We start from the raw sequence: 19,091 nt of genomic DNA, 5'->3' as shown, positions 1-19,091 counted from the left end.
CCCAGCTGTGAAAAACAGGCCTTATTTGGAAATAGGGTCTTTGCAGATGTAATTAAGTTGAGGATCTCAAGAGCAACTAGAATTTGGGGGCAGGGGCTAAATTCAAACCCAGCGACTGAACTCTTTATAAGAAAAAGGAGAGGGAGGTTTGAGATGCAGAGGGATAGGGAAGAAAGCCTTATAAAGACAGAGGTAGAGCCTGGAGGGACGTCTCTACAAATCAGGAAACGCCAAGGCCGGCCGGCCACCATCCGGAGAGAGTGATGTCATCAAAGGACCCAACTCTGCCAACAGCTGGATCTTGGATGTTTGGCCTCGGGAACTTCGAGAGAACACATCTCAGCCACTGCACTGCGGTCATTTGTCACGGGAGCCCCAGGAAACTAACACAGATGTGAATTCCTGCAGTAAGAACGCTTAGAAGGGTCTCCATCTTGGTCCCTCATCTTGGAATGCGGGTCCCCGAGTCGCCAGCAATTCCAGGGCCCCGCTCAGGATGATGCGATTTTGAGGGGAGTGTAGGATGTCCGAGGCTCTCTGCAGAGGAGAGGGGCAGGGTTCCGATCTAATCTCTAATTTAATTCTTTGCCCCTGGAACCAGGAGACTGTTCTTTTGGATTGGGGGAACTTAACTGTAAACGTGCCAAAGGAAAAAGAAAACACAAGTTATGGACAAACATCCTCTTCCTGTGATTGCCCTGAGCGTGCTGGGCGGCAACACGCTAAGTAACATCTCTTTCCGGGGTCGCCTGGCTCTGCCCTTCGCTCAAGGCACTCAGACCATCGGCGTGAAGAAATAGATTCCAGCAATTTCTTGCCAAACTAAAACTAAGGAAGCCATCTGGGAGAGGAATCTACAGCTTTGTCCCTTCTGTCACACGTCATCAAGCAGGAGCTGAGTGTTGGTAAACACAGGTCTAAAGCCTGCAGTCCTCAGACCATCCCACCCTACTAGCACTTGCCAGGACGGGCGTCACCTTTAACACCGGGTGACATCATCAGGTTCGGGCACTTGGATCTCCCTGTGAAATACTCTAATTAGGCGACTCGTGTTTGGGGAAAGGGGCAAAGACATACAACCCTCCCTCACACCAGACCTCTGGGGGTACTAAGTGAGATGGGGCAGACTAGCTCTCACATCAACCATGCCTTCCTGGGCATCTGCCTTCCAACATACGGGAGTGTTGAGTAAGGTGGACTGAAAACTGAAGGAGCTCAAGAGGCAGGAACTTTCTTTTTCTTATTTTTATTTTTGGCTGTGTTGGGTCTTTGTTGCTGGGCGCGGGCTTTCTCGATTTGCAGCGAGCGGGCGCTACTCTTCGTTGCGGTGCGCGGGCTTCTCATTGCAGTGGCTTCTCTTGTTGCGTAGCACGGGCTCTAGGCGCACAGGCTTCAGTAGCTGCAGCACACGGGCTCAGTAGTTGTGGCACGCGGGCCCTAGAGCACAGGCTTAGTAGTTGTGGCACACGGGCTTAACTGCTCTGCAGCATGTGGGATCTTCCTGGACCAGGGCTCCAACCCATGTCCCCTGCCGCGGCAGGCGGATTCTTAACCACTCTGCCACCAGGGAAGCCCCGGCAGGAACACTCTTTTCCCATTTTGTTAAAGAGAGAAAGGATAAGGACCAAAAACACCTTCATGTCTATAACCAAGATTGCTCTTTGATCTCCCCAGTACCCAACCTCCTCTTCTTCCAGTGATGGAAACCCCTCCCCACTTCACCCCCAAAGTTTTCACTGGCTGCTCAGCTGCGATGACCTCTGCCGGCCTCCCCTGCAGTCCAACGTAGCTGTGTTACTGGTTTAGGCTGGAGCTGACTCCTCTGGGTCTCGCCTTCAAGACATCACGCTTAAGTGCCCCATCCTCCCCTCCCCACTTCCATGCAAACCAGCTTCAACCATGCGAACGAGGAAAGCATCCCAGCCCACGGACAGAGCATCACGGTGGCAGAAACTCAGGTGCCTGAGTGACCACGAGGAGAGAGCTGCCCACCAGCTTCAGGACTGCTCTCCTCTCAGCTCAGCCACTGGAAGCTGGTATCTCTTTAATACAGCTGCTTAGCATCCACCCAGACTAATCCTCAGGGTCAGGCATTTAAGCCCTGAATACATGCTTCTTGATTTATAGTGTTCTTTGGTTATGAACAATTTACAAAACAAATCACAATTCATGCGTCACATGAATCTAAGGACCAGAGGCAGTTTACATAGCTCAGTGACCAGCAGCCCAGAAGGCTTGAAGGGAGCTTCAGAAGGACCGTGGTCCAGCCTTGCCCCAGAATGATTTGCTACTTGACCCTGAGCGAGTCATTTGATCTCCTTTCCTCTGTGTGGATGCAATCTCTTGATTCCTTGGATGCACAAGAGAAAAAATAACAAAAGAGGAAAGTTTTTCATGAAACCAACTGATGCAAAATCTTTACAAATATTCTCAGCGTAAGTCCTTTTTCTCTTTCTCCCCTTACCGCCCCCCTTTTTTTTTCCTTTGCAGGCAGGTGGTGTTAAAAGAGCTTTCTTTGACAAAATGGTGGTGTAGCTGATAGTAACTTCTACTAATAGCCTTACTTTAAAAACAAAAATTAAAAGTTGACCACTCTAATGCTCATCCCATCCATTAAAAAATTGTTTGCTAGACCACAAAACCCCCGAATCTAGGACCAGTCACCCTCAAACCACGACATTCTGTGATCTCTGGGTTCACAAAGGTAAACTCAGAAAAGGCAACTGATGTTTCAGCGGCAATTTAAAAAAAAACACAACAAAACACGTTTGTCAGAGATGACAGCTCTCTCGCTGACATGCTCAGAGTTACAGAGAAAGACCCTGTTCCCTGGAGAACCAGCCATGGCCCAGTGCCAGCCAACCTGGAAGGGAGCCCTGGACACAAGCCCCTCAGGGCCCCCGTGAGGCTGCCAAAAGATGGAGCCTCTACTCATTTTCCTGTAGAACGAACCAGATCTTTCTTCAAACCTTAGACAGAGGAAGCAAGTCCTCATGGCCCATAATTAAATCCCCAAAATGGGCACTTTTTACTAGGAAGGAGCTATTTAGAAAGTTCCAGAATGATGAATGAAAACTGAATCTTAAAAGTAGAATTTGATTTTAGGCTGCTTTGAAACTGCTAGGGAATATTTTTTTTTTTCTGTTCTAACAGTCTCCCTACAAGGATTAACAAGATGAAAAAAGAGAATGATAAAAGCCTATAACAAAAGCCTGTACAAATTGAGCAGCAGAACCTGGGTAAGCACTTTATAGGCCTTATTCCCTGATTCTCACAAGGACTCTGGAAGCATCTAGATTTTACAGACGCAGGAACTCAGCACAGGCAGGTTAGGTCACTTGGCCGACATCGCAGAGCTGGTCGTGGCCAGGCAGGGATTTGAAGCTGGGCTGGGTGACAGCAGAGCTGTGCTCTCCCCGCTGCGCTCGGCAGAGGACGGACCTAAACACCACGGTGGGCCTCACGGCTGCCCACACCCCTGTTTGTCGGGAGACTCTCATTCCTGGACCACCATCCTCTTTAGTGTCCTCTGGGGGCTGCACACCCGAGCACAGCATCAGTGATGCTGTTTATACAACATTTGTAACAGAACCTGACCATCCGCAAACCACTTTTCCATCCACCCAGTGGCTTGAATCCGACGTCTGTGAGGCAGGTGAGGCTGGTATCTTATTATCTGGACGGACAGGAGTCGCGTGTGCTTGACATGCAACTCACGTCAAGCACAGGTGGGGCTGCACCTTTCGTCATGGTCAGCGCTGTACGTGGTTTAGGCAGAAGACCATGTGTGGTGAGGGGAGCTACATGGACCAGCCCAAGGGAGCCTCTGCCCTGCCCACCTCCCTTAACTGAAGACCGGCCTCCTGCCCTGGAGGCAGCCCCCCTGTGTCTGGGGTTGGCTGCCTCCGCACCCAGAGGATGACCCGAGACCCAGGACCTCAGCCACCTCCCTGTTCCCGATTCACAGGACGCGCCTGGCACGGGAATAATTTGGGGCTGTACTCCGAAGTCTGAGAAATGAGCAGGGCTTTGATCCAGTAATTCCAGGCTTGGATTCCCCACCCCCCCACAAGGAAGTAGTTAAAGATATTCACAAATATCCATGTTTACGTCAAGCCTGCTTTAAAAAAAAAAAAAAGGAAAGCACCAATGTATCTAATAATAAGGAATCTTTCCAGATCTTCAAGATACAAAGGAAACCTATGCGGCCATTAGAGCTGACACTGTAGGACTATATCCATTAGCCAGGAAGGAGATTTCCAAGATATTTATTAAGTGAAAAGGGAACAACCTGAAACAATCTGTACTTTACAATCGCTCCTGCTGTTACATGGCACACGGTCACACACGTGTGACTCTGCAGTAGCTGTCCCCTGGTGGGTAGAACTATGCTTTCGGTGGGGTTTGTGATGAACACAAATTGCTTCTGTATTAGGAAGAACGTCTCTCCACTTTGGGAGAATGGCAGCTAATCACCACATGCTGGTGGGTGTTAGCAGCCTAGTCTAACCCTTTCAGAGGTCACAGGACACTCTGACCTGCAAGTGGGAGGTGGTGATCTCCTGGGCAAGGGTGGTGGCAGAGCAACTCATCACTGAAGCCTCAAACAAGGGAGCCTGGAGACCCACCAGGAACAAATGCATGCTCCTAAAGGTGATGCTTTAAGGAGGCAAAACAGAGACTCAGGAAGAAAAAAACATGGTGAAAGCCCTATCCTGATACATCTCAACAAAGAAGAACTGCCACGATCCATTAGCTTATTAGCACATCACAAACCACAGGTGACCTTGGCCAACGCAGGGCGTTTGGGGCACCAAAAATCCACGTGTAACTTACAGTCAGCCCTTATCCCCGGCTCCCCCGTACTCGAGGATTTAACCAGCCATGGATCGTGCAGTATGTACTGTAGCATTTGCTGTTGAAAAATATTTGCGTTTAAGCGGACGCACACAGGTCAAACTTGTGTTGTTCAAGGGTCAACTGTAGTCTCAGAAGCAGAATAAACAGACCCTTTTACAGATGCTTCTCTTAAAGCGGTTATTGCCCTTTTCTTCTTTTTCTTTCGTAAAAATATTTTAGCTAAAAGGTCACAGACCAGGAGAAGATACTTGTGACTCGTAACAAGAAATGAGTATCTAAGATATGTAGAGTTTCCAACAATCAATGAGAAAAGAGCCACCTCTCTCCCACGTCCCTAAGAGTCACAGAAAAAAAATATGCCAAGGATATTATACTTCATACAACAAATATATGGAAAAGTATTTAACCTTTCCAGCAATCACAGAGAGGCAAATGCCTGCCGCTTCACACCTGTCAGGTTGAAACTGTTCAATCTGATAAAAGCACTCACTGGTAGGGACCTGAGGCAACAGAACCCTCCGACACCGCTGGAGAAAGGCAAACTGGTTCAGGCATTTTGGAAAGCAAGTTGCCAAACCCAGTACAAGACAAGTCCACCTTTGGACCAGCAGTTCCCCTCTAGGTGTACCCAGACCTCGGGAATTCTCACACGTGTGTGCAAGCTGAGCGGAAGAGTGCACACTGCAGCTCTGTTAAAAAGCGCAGAAAAGGGGACTTCCCTGGTGGCCCAGTGGTTAAGACTCCACGCTCCCAATGCAGGGGGGCCCGGGTTTGATCCCTGGTCCAGGAACTAGATCCCGCACGCTGCAACTAAGACCCGGCACAGCCAAATTAATTAAGTAAGTAAATTAAAAAATGCAAGAGCAGGAAGGCAGAAGCAACCCAGCTGAATCCCAGCAGGGCAACAGATAAATTGTTGCCGCTATGTAACAAGGGAAGTGAAGGGACTAGATCTCTGCGAAACAATGGGGATGAACCTCAAATCTGTAACTTTGGAGCAAAGAGAATACATGTTATAAAAAAACGGTGTATCCTGTAAAACAACAGATGCAACATTTAAGACACACAATGACGTTAGATAATTAGCTAGACAGACATTTATACACGTGTTGAGAATGTGACAATGATGCACATCCACCTCAGAACAGTGATCACCTTGGGAGGAAGGAGGAAGGAAAAGGGAGGAGGGGCAAGAACATAACATTTGACACAAGAAAATTCCCTGAGACAGACACTCCCACAGGACTGGGAATGCGGGGAGAGATGCGGCCGCAGTGACACTAAGGAAATGTCCTGTCACGTTCAACTTCCACGATTCCAGTCCAGGATTTCGCTCCTTTCCTATCCCAGGAGGATGGAAATCTGCGGGTTTCTGAGTGGACCCTAACTGCTGAGCAGACCTGCAGAGACCGTTCGCAATGGCAACGTCTGAACGGCGCGGTGGCGGTGAGGCTAAAAAGGCCCTTCGCCATCACCTCTGCTGTGTCCACACCCGCAGCCGTGACTGCGTGTCCACCTGGGGTTCCGAGGGCTCCAGGCCCACGACGGCAGGCAGGGACAGGGTCTCCTTCACATGTCATGGCGCTGTGGGCACTAGGCGCCAACTGATGAGCGTTAACTGTCACCAGAACACCGAGTCACTGGGGAGCGAGCCCCAAGAGGAACCTAGTAAAGATCCCTTCAAGCTGAAAGCCGTATCCTGACATCAGCATCGCACAGCAGCAACGATCTCCAGGAAGGGCACAACCTCAGGCCGCAAAGGGGGATGGGCTTCTTTTAAGCTAAGTCCTAAAGGGACCAGTTACTGGTCCAGGGTTGAAAGGGCAGAGGAGCCCATTTTTCTGATACAAGGGACGACGAATTCCGCACGCCCTGTGTCTTCTGCAGGGAACGCTGCTGGGACTCACCTCTCATCGCATCAGCTAAAGATGTGATCGGGGAAGTGATGCTAATCCTGGCTCATTACCTGAACACCTGGAGTGAAGAAAAAATTTTTTTAAACCAAAAGCATTTTTGGAGGCCAAGTAGATACTGAGTCCTGGGCTAAAGGAACCCCAGAGCTAGGACAGGCCAGTGGGAGCCAGTTGCACTGTGGACCCTGTGGTGGGTTTAGGGTTGATCTCCAGGGGCTCCTGGAAGCCTCCTCTGCCCATTCAGATCAACAGGGTCACGGTGCCACAGCAGCAAGCCACAAGTACAGGGCCAGGTACCGGTGTAAACTGTGCATTAATTCACTGAATCTTAACAACCCGTGTCATCTAGAGAGGTAGACTCCCCCACTTGTCTGGATTCACCCAACAGGTTAGGTGTCAAACATAATCCCCTTGAGGACAAGAAAGCTCATGAGGTCAAGGAGAGTCCAAGTCCAGATCCCAGCACATTCGCTGAGCTCCTGCTGTAAGTTCCGTGCTGTGCCCCCTGTGCACACGCTCCCATGTGCTGCTTGGGACCCAGCGGGGTAAATACCACCACCTCCAATTTCCACGAGGAAAGAGCCAAGGCTGGGAGACGTTAAGCCCTCAAGGCTGGTGAACGGGGAAACTGGCTCTCAAACTTTTTCGAAGATCAGTCTGAATCCTCACCTCCAGCATCCAGGACCGTGACCTTCTTTGGAAAGAAGGTCTTTGCAGACGTCATTAAGGATCTCTCGGTGGCCCTAAATCTAATGACGGGCGTTCTCAGAAAGAAGAGGAAGATCTGACAGAGACACAGGAGACAAGGTCTTGTGAGGACAGAGGCAGAGACTGGAGTGATGCTCTACAAGCATCGAAACGCCAAGAGTTACAGGGGGGAAGGAAGGATGCCCCCAGAGCCTCTGCAGGGAGCCTGGCCCTGCTGACACCTTGATTTTGGACTCTGGCCTCCAGAACCGTAAGAGAATGAATTTCTGTTCTTTTTTAAGCTACCCGGTTTGCGGTAATTTGTTACAGTCATCCTAGGAAACCGATCACCAGTTCACCTCGCAGATCTGCTTGACGCCAAGCCAGAACCAAGTGGGGACAGGAAGATGCAGAGGGGAGGAGACGGGAGTTGAGGGACATGGAACTTGTGCCCAAACGTGATGTTTTCTCCCCTTCTGCCCACCCAGCAGGCTTCGGCTTTGAGCTCAAACCAAGATCAACCAGAGGAATTAACAGCGTGAAATGCCAGCACTCTTCGAACATGTATCACCAGCTTTCTAGAATATTCTTGAGGCTTCAGGCTGTGGGTCTAGGACACACACCTCTGCAATCTTAGTGTTGCAAGAAAGATAAGTTGTTTTGGAGAGAGACTATAATAGCTTTGGGCTTTTTTCCCCTTCCCTTTTCAAAAGGCAAATCCATCTTTAAAAAAAAAAAAAGAAGAAAAGAAAAATATTCATCACCCATAATCTTACCACCTTAACAGAATTATTTCTCATTTAAAAAAATATCTCTCAATTAAAATAATTTTCCTCTGCTCCTAACCAGAGAAAGTGATTTTTTTTTTTTTTTTGGCTCATTTAACTAAACATTAACCCAGGAGCTGTTTGATTTCCATCAAGGATATGCAAGAGCAGGACTGTAATTCTTTAAGAATGTTTCCCCAAAGGAAACTAACCATTAACTGTGACTTCCTTCGGGATATGCCACTTCAAGTCTCATAGGAATACATTCATTTTGCACAGTACTTAAAACTTCATCACCCATTCTTAACCCTTGCATTTTGGTATGTTTATGAAGTGTCCCCAAACAGAAAATCCTCAGTTCAGGATTAGATGCCTGGAGCTACTAAAAATAAAACAATGTCACTCACATGTGGAACCTAATTTTAAAAAATGATATAAATGAACTCATTTACAAAACAGAAACACACAGATTTCAAAAACAAACTTATGGTTACCAAAGGGGAAACGTGGCCGGGGGGGATAAATTAAGAGTTTAGGATTAACATACACACACTACTAGATATAAAATAACCAACAAGGCCCTACTGTAGAGCACAAGGAACTCTACTCAGTACCCTGTAATAAACTATATGGGAAAAGAACCTGAAAAAGAATGAATAGGTATATATGTATATATATATGTATAAGTGATTCACTTTGCTGTACACCTGAAACTAACACAACATTGTAAATCAACGACATTCCAATAAAATTATAAATAAATAAATAAATAAAACAGTGAGATAGGATAAGAAATCATCAAATCATAAAGCAATGTTCATGAGATATTCCCCAATCTGTCACTTAATCTGTCACCTAATATGTAACTTATCCAGCAGTCATACATCTGGGAACCTCGGTTATCTTTACCAGGCATCAGAGCCCAGCAATAATGTATTCACTACTTGAAAACAAAAAATAATGATAGCAAACACACACATAATGATAGCTCCCTCTGTGCCTGGACTGTTTGAAATGTTCTAACACGCATTCACTCATTTAATCCTCAAAGCAGCGCTGTGCGGTAGATTCTATTTTCCCCCATTTTACAGATGAGGAAACCAAGGAACAGAGAGGTGAGTGACACAGCCCGAGACACACGTCTTCTAGGTGGCAGAGCTGGGACTCCATCACGCTGTCTTGCCCCAAAGTCTATGTACTTAACCTGCACATTCCACAAAGCTCTCGTTCTTAAGGGACCAGCTTGGGGGTCCCAGGCAGGGACTCTCTCCTCTGACTCTAGTTTTAATAAGAGCAATGACTATCTACCAGGCAAAGGCTGGGGAAGGTACACAGAAGACCTCTGCAGGGTGCACGCAGCATCGAGGCCGACATCCAAAGAATGAACCGGTCCACCCGGGCGCTGGTTCTCCACGGTCAGTCGGCCTGGGTTCTGCCCCTGAATACCTGGCACAGCCGGTATGACCAGCTGGATGTCCTCCCTGACTACTGTCCCCACGCCACAGAAGAGGAGACACACCAGAGAAGTAACTCATCCAGGGAGACACGGTAAGAAGACGGGCCTGGTTTCTGCACCACGTCGCCCAAGCTGACTAAGAAGACGTCATCAGCTTGCTCCGAGAAGGTAGAGAAACGTTTAAAAGTTTTAGAGCGATCCCCTCTCAAATACGGTTAAGGAAAAACAAAAGGTGGGGTGATGTTTTGCGACAAGCGAACATCACGTGAACTTCACACTTGAGGGCCCATAAATCACGCTGCTTGGAAAAGAGCCACACGCGTGAGCCTTGTCTGTGGCCGCTTCTGACCACCTGGCCCACGGAGCCAAGAATGTTTACGGTCTGGCCCTTTGCGGAGGAAGTGCCCCGGCCGCCGATCTAGACAGTTTATTTCAAAGAAGTACTCTTTCTCTGGTGATAGAATAAACGAGGCAGTAAAGGACTAATAAAACAACCTGCAAGCAGCACAGTCATTATCGTCACTAAATTCTGTGAGTTCTAACGGGTGGCTGTGTACCAAGCATGTTCAATCCTCTAATGAGACGGACTTTCCACTCACTTCTGTTATTTCTAGGAACACGTGACAAATTGAGGATTAGAGAAAAGAATCCTTAAACCCCCCCCCCCGATTTCATCTGAGCCGTCCGTCCTCCTACACACCGTATGAGTCCATTGGTATCAAGTGCAAACACAGGCAAAGCTAATCCAGGCCATCAGGTGAGGAGAGCCGTCACCTTCCCGGGGGGGCAGAGGGCGGAGGGGGGTTGCCGGGTGCTGGGGTGTCCTGGGTGCAGGTTACACGGGCGGGTTCAGGGGTGAAAACCCACCGAGCTGCACGCTGAAACTGCACTTTATACGAAATGCATGGGCTTGAATATCATAAAGGCTTATATATATGTAAGTGGGTGGCCTCTTATACTTGGCTCTGCAGAAGCTGACGTGCCTGCTCTTAGCTCTCTGAAGGGCCGAGAACGCAGGGGGCGCTGGGGGTCCGAGCCCGAACACTGCCCCGTGGTCTCCCGCTGGGCGGCAGGGGCACGGAGGCCCACCGGGAAAGCCAGGAGGGTAAGCCTCTTCCCACCCCGTCTGGTCCCTCCCCGACCCAGGGCCAAACCCTGCCGGCTTCAGAGCGCAGCACGGCCCGGGGCTGGAGATCTGAGCGGAACGCAGGGACGCCAGCAGGCCGGTGCAGACAGACTCCTCAAGAATCTGAGGCTGCAGGAGTCCTTGCTCACTCGCCCATTAAGGGAATGGAAATGTTAGCTTTTAAGAACAGACCCTGGGCACCCGACTAGGAACTGACTTTACTTCAGGTATAAGCTTAGAGTTATTCATGATGCTGCTGAACTGGTACGGCTGGTACGGCAGACTGTTCCCGGGGGCTATCGAAGTAGGTGCGGGCGGGGCGGGGGGGGGGGAGACTGGGCTCAACTCTGGACAACAAGGCAAAGGGGGACCTTACAGCCTAGGAGCAGGTGGGGGTCAGTGGATGGAAAATGACCAGGAAAAAACATCAAGGATGAGAGGAGGGGATTCTGGCTAAACCAACCTAACAGGATTCTTGCTGAAGGTGGGGCAGGGGGACCAGATGTCACCAGGGGTGGTGGGGGATGATGGCCTCCATCAGGCCTCGAGGGGATCAGATTCCTGGCGGGGGGGGGGGGCGCTTCCAGCTAAGTTGACTCAGCAGGATTCTTGCTAAGACCTGACAATGCAGAGACGAAGCCGGAGCCCACGAGTCAGGGCCTCGCTGAGGAGAGAGCTCAGCGGATGACCAAACGTTGGCCAAGGAGAGCACCTTCGTCAAAGCCACAGGAGGTTACAGCGCAGAAGTCACATCAGAGTTTCTAAGATGAACTTGAGAAACCCAACTACACAGTAAGAGACCTGACTTCTTAGCTTTGTAAATGCACTTTCCCTCTCTTCCTTTAACCTATTTACTGAGTGCCCACTGGGTGAGGGACCGAGAGATGCTGGCCTCCCCAGTGTGACCAAGGAACTCCAGCTTAGAGGACGGAGATCCACATAAAGAGAGTGACCTGCACTGGGCGGTGATGGGCAGGTACGAAGGGACTCGCCAAAGGAAGGGGGGAAACCCGACCCTCCTTCCTACCTCAACTAGGAATCAACAGCATGTGATTTCTCCTTGCTTCCCCTTCACCCCTCTGCCTACCAAGCAAGTAAGCTGGCCCCTTAAACATGCAAACTCAATCAGGTCACCCCCTGAACTGTTGGCATGACTCCCCAGGGACCGGGGGAGACTGGGCCCACTTAGGAGACTCTCACAGATCTGGATGAGCACATGAGCCAACCCCCTCGGATGTAGGGGGGGGGGCCGGATTTAAAATAAAAGATGTACAAGGCCTGGAACCTGGTGACTCACAGACAGGGCCACTTCTGTAGAAGGAAATCAATCTCATGCATTTTCTTCCTCATAGTTATACACCACTCGGAGGAAGAGACAGTCTGTGCAAACCAAACCAACCCCACGTGTGTGTGGCCTCACGGACGTTTTGTTCCGTCGACCAGGTGGCTGAACGGCTGGCTGGGTCCACCCTACCCAGGAGATGCATTTCCTGGATCGTCATCATTTTGAGAGGATAAACAGACATAGACCCCTCCATGCTAAATTCCTCTTCTACTCTGTCCTTCTCCAAGGACTTGACACCCCACTGGACGTGGACCTGGCAGGTGGGAGCCCCAGCTGGCCCGTAGGGCTCCACCTAGCAGAGGTGGGGAGGCTTCCAGGAGTGCTGACCTGGGGGGCGGGGTACCCTGACTCTGGGGTAAGATGAACAGCAAATACCAAAGGGAGATGGTGAACGTTGGACTGTTTTTTACTTTTTAAAAAATTCAGTCCCTTCCTCCGTCACAGATGCAAAGAAAAGCAGTTTTGGAGCCTGGCATTTCCCAGGTAACAAAGGGAAATGGAGGGGAAAGGTTAAAGGAAGAGCTAGCCGGGCTGGGGGGCACAGGATGCCAGTCCTGCATTCGGGGCTGGGCGACACCTCGGACCAGGGGTTGGAGGGAGCTGGCAGCTCGCGAGGGGCGGTGGGACAGCGGGCTAAGCAGTGAGCTCTCAGGATCAAGAATGATGACTCACGCGGCACCAGGGGACCCGCCAGGAGCAGCCCCCACCCCCTGCCACATGCATCTCACCCGCGACCCCTCCTCCTTCAGCTCCAAATACATGGACACACATGAAAAGAAATACAGGGGGAAAAAAGGCAATTTGAAAAGATACAGTCTACGCCCCTATAAAATAAACATCTCTGTGGGTGAGAAACAGAACAGAACTCAAAGCTGTAGGGGGGCTGGAGCTGCAGGCCCGCCGGGCTCCGGTCCGAAGCAGACCCAGGATGGGCAGCCCCAGCTCCTGCAGACGGAGGCTGAGGGTGGGGTAAGCGAGGGAGATGCCGGCATCTGGGTGCGATGAGCCCCCCCCCCCCGCTGCCCAGAGAGCCCCCTGCCCAGGCCAGGTCCTGCTTTTACTCTCCTCTGGAAAAGGAGCTTCACTTCTGAGGCCAAAACCAGGAGGGCAGCTCAGAAGCAGAAACAAAGGCCCCGAGGACTGCTCTGAGGGACGCAGAAGTAATCCCCGTCTCTGGGGCTCTGATGGCCAAGTGCTCTGGACCCAGGGGTCTGTTTACTTCACCACCTTTTAAATCCTCTGACCACAGACTGTTAAGATCAGAAGAGCACTGCTCTTCTACAGAGGAACAACTCCTGGGTTTGAGAAGGGAGAAATGAGAGCCCACGAAGGCCCCCTACAGCCTTCGTAAGGGGGCTCCAGGCCCAGGAGCCAAGCGTCGCCCTCCTGCCTTCCGTCTTGAAGCCTGAATCTGCTCATTTATACACGCGAGCTCAGCAGTCAAACAAAATGAGATTTCAAGCCTGGTCAAGTTGTTCATGGATATCACATTTCTCTTGTCCTGTGAACAGCAGAAATGAAATTTCAGCATGAAAAAGTCCTCAAGCACCTTGCAAAAATCAATAGGAAGCAAATTACATGCCGAAGTAAAGAGCCATGGGCTTTGGCGCTTCAAAAGGCATTTATTTCAAATTACAGACTGGTCCGGAATGATTCAAGCTCTTCCTTGATCATGATGATATCTATAAGGAGGGGGTTAAGTCTCTCTCATGCTCTAAATTAATTTCATAAGGCCAGAATCCAAGCTGCTTCGTGCCTTGTCAATCACCATAGAAGCTGGTACTGTAACTGGGAAATGAATTCTGGTTCATCTTCTGATGCATATATCCTTTATTTAGGCACAACAACGGTGCACATAAAACTGGTATCCTGATGTTAACACTGGGTTGTAACTGATTTTCTATGTTGTGAGCGTCTTGCAAGCCACCATTTGGAACCACTATAATTACTTTGCTTCTCCTCCAGTTATCGGATGATGAGGTGGGTCTAACTCTGTGGACTAATGGTAACTAACCCTAACGCAGAGGGCTTGTTGACTCTAGCCAGACACTGTCCTCAAGCGTTACTTCATTTCACACTCACAACCATATATAAGGTGGTAACAGTCCATGTTTACTGCGTGCTTTCTATGTGCCAGACAAGGTTCTAAGTGCTCTGCACGTTAAAATTTCATTTTAATCCTCACGAAAACACTCAGAGGGAGAGATTATTGTCACTCCCATTTACAGACTCAGAGGCTCAGAGGTTCAGTAACTTGCCGAGGCACAGAGCAGGTGCACAGCCGTCTGGACGCAAGTCCATTTACAGACTCAGAGGCTCAGAGGTTCAGTAACTTGCCGAGGCACAGAGCAGGGGCACAGCCGTCTGGACGCAAGTCTAACTGATGTGCAGCTACCCTCTGTATGGTGTGACAGTCGTCCCCTGGTATCCACAGGGGCTGTGCCAGGACCCCCTGCAGACGCCAAAATCCACAGATGCTCAAGGCCCGTAGGGTCCCCGAGGTCTGTGCCCTCGGATACAGAGACCTAACTGCACCGTCGCTCAACTGGCAAGAGCACTTCATAAAACAGCTTTTAAAATATGGATTCCTTCTTCAGGTCAATCAACACAGAAGTCACTAGGTCAAGGTTATAAGTAGTAAAGCTTATAGATACATCTTGCCAAATTCATTTCCAAAAAGACCCTATGAGCTCACAGGCCACAGACAATATGAGATGTGTATTTCATCTCCCTTAGCAACCCAGGGCGCTATGACTTCATTAATAAGTAGGGTCTTGTTTCACATTGTTTTCTTACCCTCAAGTCCATTTTTCTAGATGTTTATTTACAAGTGGTATTTCATTTTCTGAGAAGGTGGAATACTTTTATGAGCTGGGTATATATTCTGGTGGGTGGATATGGCCCTCCGTAATGAAAAATACTACTTAGGAGGCTAGATATTACTCAGCAAAGCATAAAGTCAAAGAGGAGTGTTATGTTTTGTTATAAATGCTTGTACGCATTTTTCTAACAACCCATCCCCTGAATTTGGGGTTACTTTTTATTTATTCTTCATATTTGACATTGTTAGAATTTTCTGTAATGAGCACAATGAAAAACACAGACACTTTTCAAACAGGAAAAAAAGACGGCTGTATTTATTATAGATAATGCTCTTTGCTTTCTGTTCGAATAGATTAATGACCTAAGTATCCTTGATTTTAGCTGAATGAGAACAGATCAGGAGTTCTTGGGGGTATAATATATACAGTCTGAAGTTTTAAGGTTGTTCTCTGTTTACTGGTTCAAAATTCCTTTACCTTTCATGTTTATAATGTAAGGGGCATTTCAGAAGCGTGGGCTAACCTGATGGCAGGGTTCTTACATCAACCAACAACTGGTGAACTCACCTTGGAGGAAGACGTAATGTTTGTGTGTGTGTGTTTGAACAATTTTCTCATTTCCCAGTTATGCTGTTGGCTCAACCCATGAATGAGTGTTCCTATATAAAATGTCTTGAGAGATTCATGGAAAAGTTCCTCTGTAGACAGAATACAGTTTTTTCCCCAAACTCACAAAAACAAACATGTACTTTTTAAAGCTCCCATGCCAGCAGTTCTCAAAAGCTTTTCCAATGTGGTGGAGAGGAGATGTTACACTTCGGGTTAGAATTTCAAGAAAGCTGGTTCATGCTGGATATTTTCCTGAAGTCGCTATTAATTTTTTTCAAAGCTGCTCAAAGCACAATATTTGTTCTGGAAATTGTATAAATTCAACTGGAGGTTTAATCTATCAGCACCTAGAGGTATTAGGAGTTTAACCAATTTTGTCTAGGATCACAGGATGGCTGGACCACAGTCACTGAATTCCATCAGTTTTCACCTTCATCAGTGTGCTGAACAGACAGCTCCTCGGTGACACGGATGACACGCCACAGCACACAGAAGGAATGTTCCTCACGTCCTAACACGGAGTAACAGTTTCCCCAGCTTTCTACTCGTCACAACAGTCTTTCCAAATCTCAGTAAAACAGACCTATCCGCCCCACGTGCTCCTTCGAACAGAGCGACCTCCCGTTCATCCGTCCTATATATTGAGGTTCAGTGGAAGGTTTTATTTGCAGGAATATACATCTGCTGCTAAACAGCAATTTTAAAACCACTGGCCTAGATCAATAGTCTATTTTCTGAGAACAACGATTTCCAAAGAACTCACTTAGGAAGGTTGTTCAATTAAAATGAAGTTGATTAACCCATGGGTTTTCTTATCAGTCAGATATATCTCTCCTGATCAATTTATTTGACTAGGGACTTCCCTGGCGGTCCAGTGGTAAAGAATCCGCCTTACAACGCAGGGGATGCGGGTTCAATCCCTGGTCGGGGAACTAAGATCCCACGTGCCGCGGGGCAACTAAGCCCGAGTGCCAGAACTACTGAGCTCACCCGCCTCAACTAGAGCCCCCACGCCGCAAACTACAGAGCCCATGCGCTCTGGAGCCCACGCGCCACAACTAGAGACAGAAAACCCGCATGCCACAACTCGAGAGAAGCCCGCGTGCCACAACTAAGACCCGAGGCAGCCAAAAATAAATAAGTCTTTTTTAAAAAATTTGACTAAACATTCCAAATTAGCTTTTTCTTCCATCAAGGAGAACATTCCAAGTATCGGTGATAAGAGTTAAAATGATTACATGGTGTGAAACTTTATTCCTAATGTGGCATAATGATTTGTTAACAGGCAAATAATTAAATTTAAACGTATGTGCATATACTGACAAAAATTACTCTAGAAATACAGGTAAAAAACCCCAATCATTTCCTGAACCAGCTCCTCTCCTGTACGTCCAGCCATCCACTGTGGTCCACCAATAACGTGAAAACATAGAAATAAGTGCGTGCAATTCTGCAATACGACAGAGATTAGGAACAAGAAAATTCTACACGTGAAGATTTCTCCAAAATTCCTCCATCATGCTGACTGTTTTTAACTGTGTTTTGGTTTTCATACCTCATGTGTCTACAGACTTTAATAAGGAAATTTAAGAGACATGAAGATGTGATTAGCAGCTCCCTGGATGTGTGAATTATGCAAGCAGATTTATTACTCCACTGTCACAATTTGCAAATTGTGTGCACAGATACTACCTCACTTTATCTGCCTAGCAACCTCAGAGATGGGGCATGATTTCTTCGTGTGGCTTTGCCGTCACTAACTTGCGGGGGTGGATACCTAGAGAGAACGGCCAGGTGACCTGTCCCCGGTCAGGACTGGAGGCTGAAACCAGAACCCAGTTTCCAGCCCAGAGTCTATCCCACTGGATTCTGCTGTCAATCTGCATTGAAAATTTAACCCTTACCATTCGGGCTGAAGTGTCTGAACTAAGCACTCAGCTCCAGACAAGCGTGGCTATATCAAGACGCGACATGGAATTTTAATAGGAAAACTGCCAGAGGTAGTAAAGGATGGAGGCGGAGCCCAGAACAAGAGCTAAGCAGAGTCCTTCCGACCGCCAGTGACTCTTGGCAACGTCGCGATCTCGCTCTTGGCTCCTTGGCATCTTTTCTTCTCTTCCCCGTGCTTCGTGGGCACCGCACAGACACTGTCGCAAACCGCACGGTCCCCTGGGTGCATGAGGGCATCTCTAAAACCAGCTTCCTTTTCATCACGTGTAACAAAGTTTCCACGCGCACACGTGATAACACACAGCCTGACGCATTATCCCACAAGCCCCCTCCTGGTATAGCCGCAGCCCCACTGACAGTCCAGAGCCCCAAGGGCCTCCTCCACTCAGCCGTCCTCCCCCTTAAGCAGGACTGATGAGTTTTGCCTCTTTTTCCACTTTGTACACACGGAGTCATAACAAACACCTAACCTGGGGCCTGGATTCTTTAGCCCAACATGATGTCTGAGAGAATCACATTTTTGTAGCACGTAACAGGTTTTTCATTCGACATTACACGCTATTCCACTGTAGGGTTACACACACAATAAACTCCGTTCTACCTGCAAGGAGCACCTGGTAGCACCTGTTTCCAGGTTCAGGCAATTATGGACAGCACTGCCATGAACACTTTGTACCTGACTTCCGGGACACGTATGTATGTATTTCTTCTGGGCAGACGCCTAGGAGCAGAATTGCTGTGTCATGGGGTGGCTGCTGACCAGGTCTCCAAAGCGGCTGCACCAACTCAGTACCACAGGCCTTTTCATCTTGTTCTTTCTTAGGAGAGGTGTAGGTACCTTGTTACGGTTTCAAATTGCATTCCCCTGGTGACCGAGGTCGAGTACTTTTTCATAGGCTTGCTGTGCATTTGTACCTTCTTTTACAAAGTGTGCAGATTTATTGCCTAAACAGGCAGTAAGTGAATTGTCTCTCTTTTTGTTACTGATCTGCAGGAGTTTTTATTCTGGACACAAGCCCTTCAGTAGTTACAGGGGTAGCAACATCTTCCCCGATTCCCACCTTGCCTTTCATTCTCTCAATGTTGTGTGTGTTTTTTTAAACAATTATTTCAATTGTTTTTTTTTTTAATTTATTTTATTTTATTTATTTTATTTTTGGCTGCGTTGGGTCTTTGTTGCTGCACACGGGCTTTCTCTAGCTGCTGCGAGCGGGGGCTACTCTTCATTGAGGTGCATGGGCTTCTCACTGCGGTGGCTTCTCTTGTTGCAGAGCACGGGCTCTAGGCACGCAGGCTTCAGTAGTTGTGGCTTGCGGGCTCAGTAGTTGTGACTCACGGGCTCTAGAGCGCAGGCTCAGTAGTTGTGGCACACGGGCTTAGTTGTTCCGCGGCATCCGTGATCTTCCTGGACCAGGGCTTGAACCCATGTCCCCTGCATTGACAGGCGGGTTCTTAACCACTGCGCCACCAGGGAAGCCCTCTCAGTGTTTTCATTAACAGAAACTCTTCAGTTTACTGTGGTCCAATATGTTAATCATTTCCTTTTTCTGGCTGGT

General features: G+C 48.5%; 1 protein-coding gene across 3 annotated transcripts in view; it reads right to left on the bottom strand.

Moving 5' to 3' along the window:
* Positions 1-19,091, bottom strand: part of PRKCA (protein kinase C alpha) — a 370,931-nt gene that overhangs the window by 136,416 nt on the left and 215,424 nt on the right. Inside the window, exon 2 of one of the 3 annotated variants that reach the window (XM_030762139.2) lies at positions 6,768-6,834. The exons of the other annotated variants lie outside the window; for them this stretch is intronic. The gene's annotated coding sequence lies outside the window, so the exon portion shown is untranslated. The remainder of the gene's footprint in view (positions 1-6,767; positions 6,835-19,091) is intronic. 3 annotated transcript variants of the gene reach the window in all.

Source organism: Delphinapterus leucas, chromosome 19 (assembly GCF_059928025.1).
Source record: "Delphinapterus leucas isolate spDelLeu-1000000601 "Yukka" chromosome 19, BTC_Dleu_Yukka2, whole genome shotgun sequence".
In the NCBI taxonomy this organism is placed as follows: Eukaryota; Metazoa; Chordata; class Mammalia; order Artiodactyla; family Monodontidae; genus Delphinapterus; species Delphinapterus leucas.
This window is presented reverse-complemented; position numbering and strand designations above follow the sequence as displayed.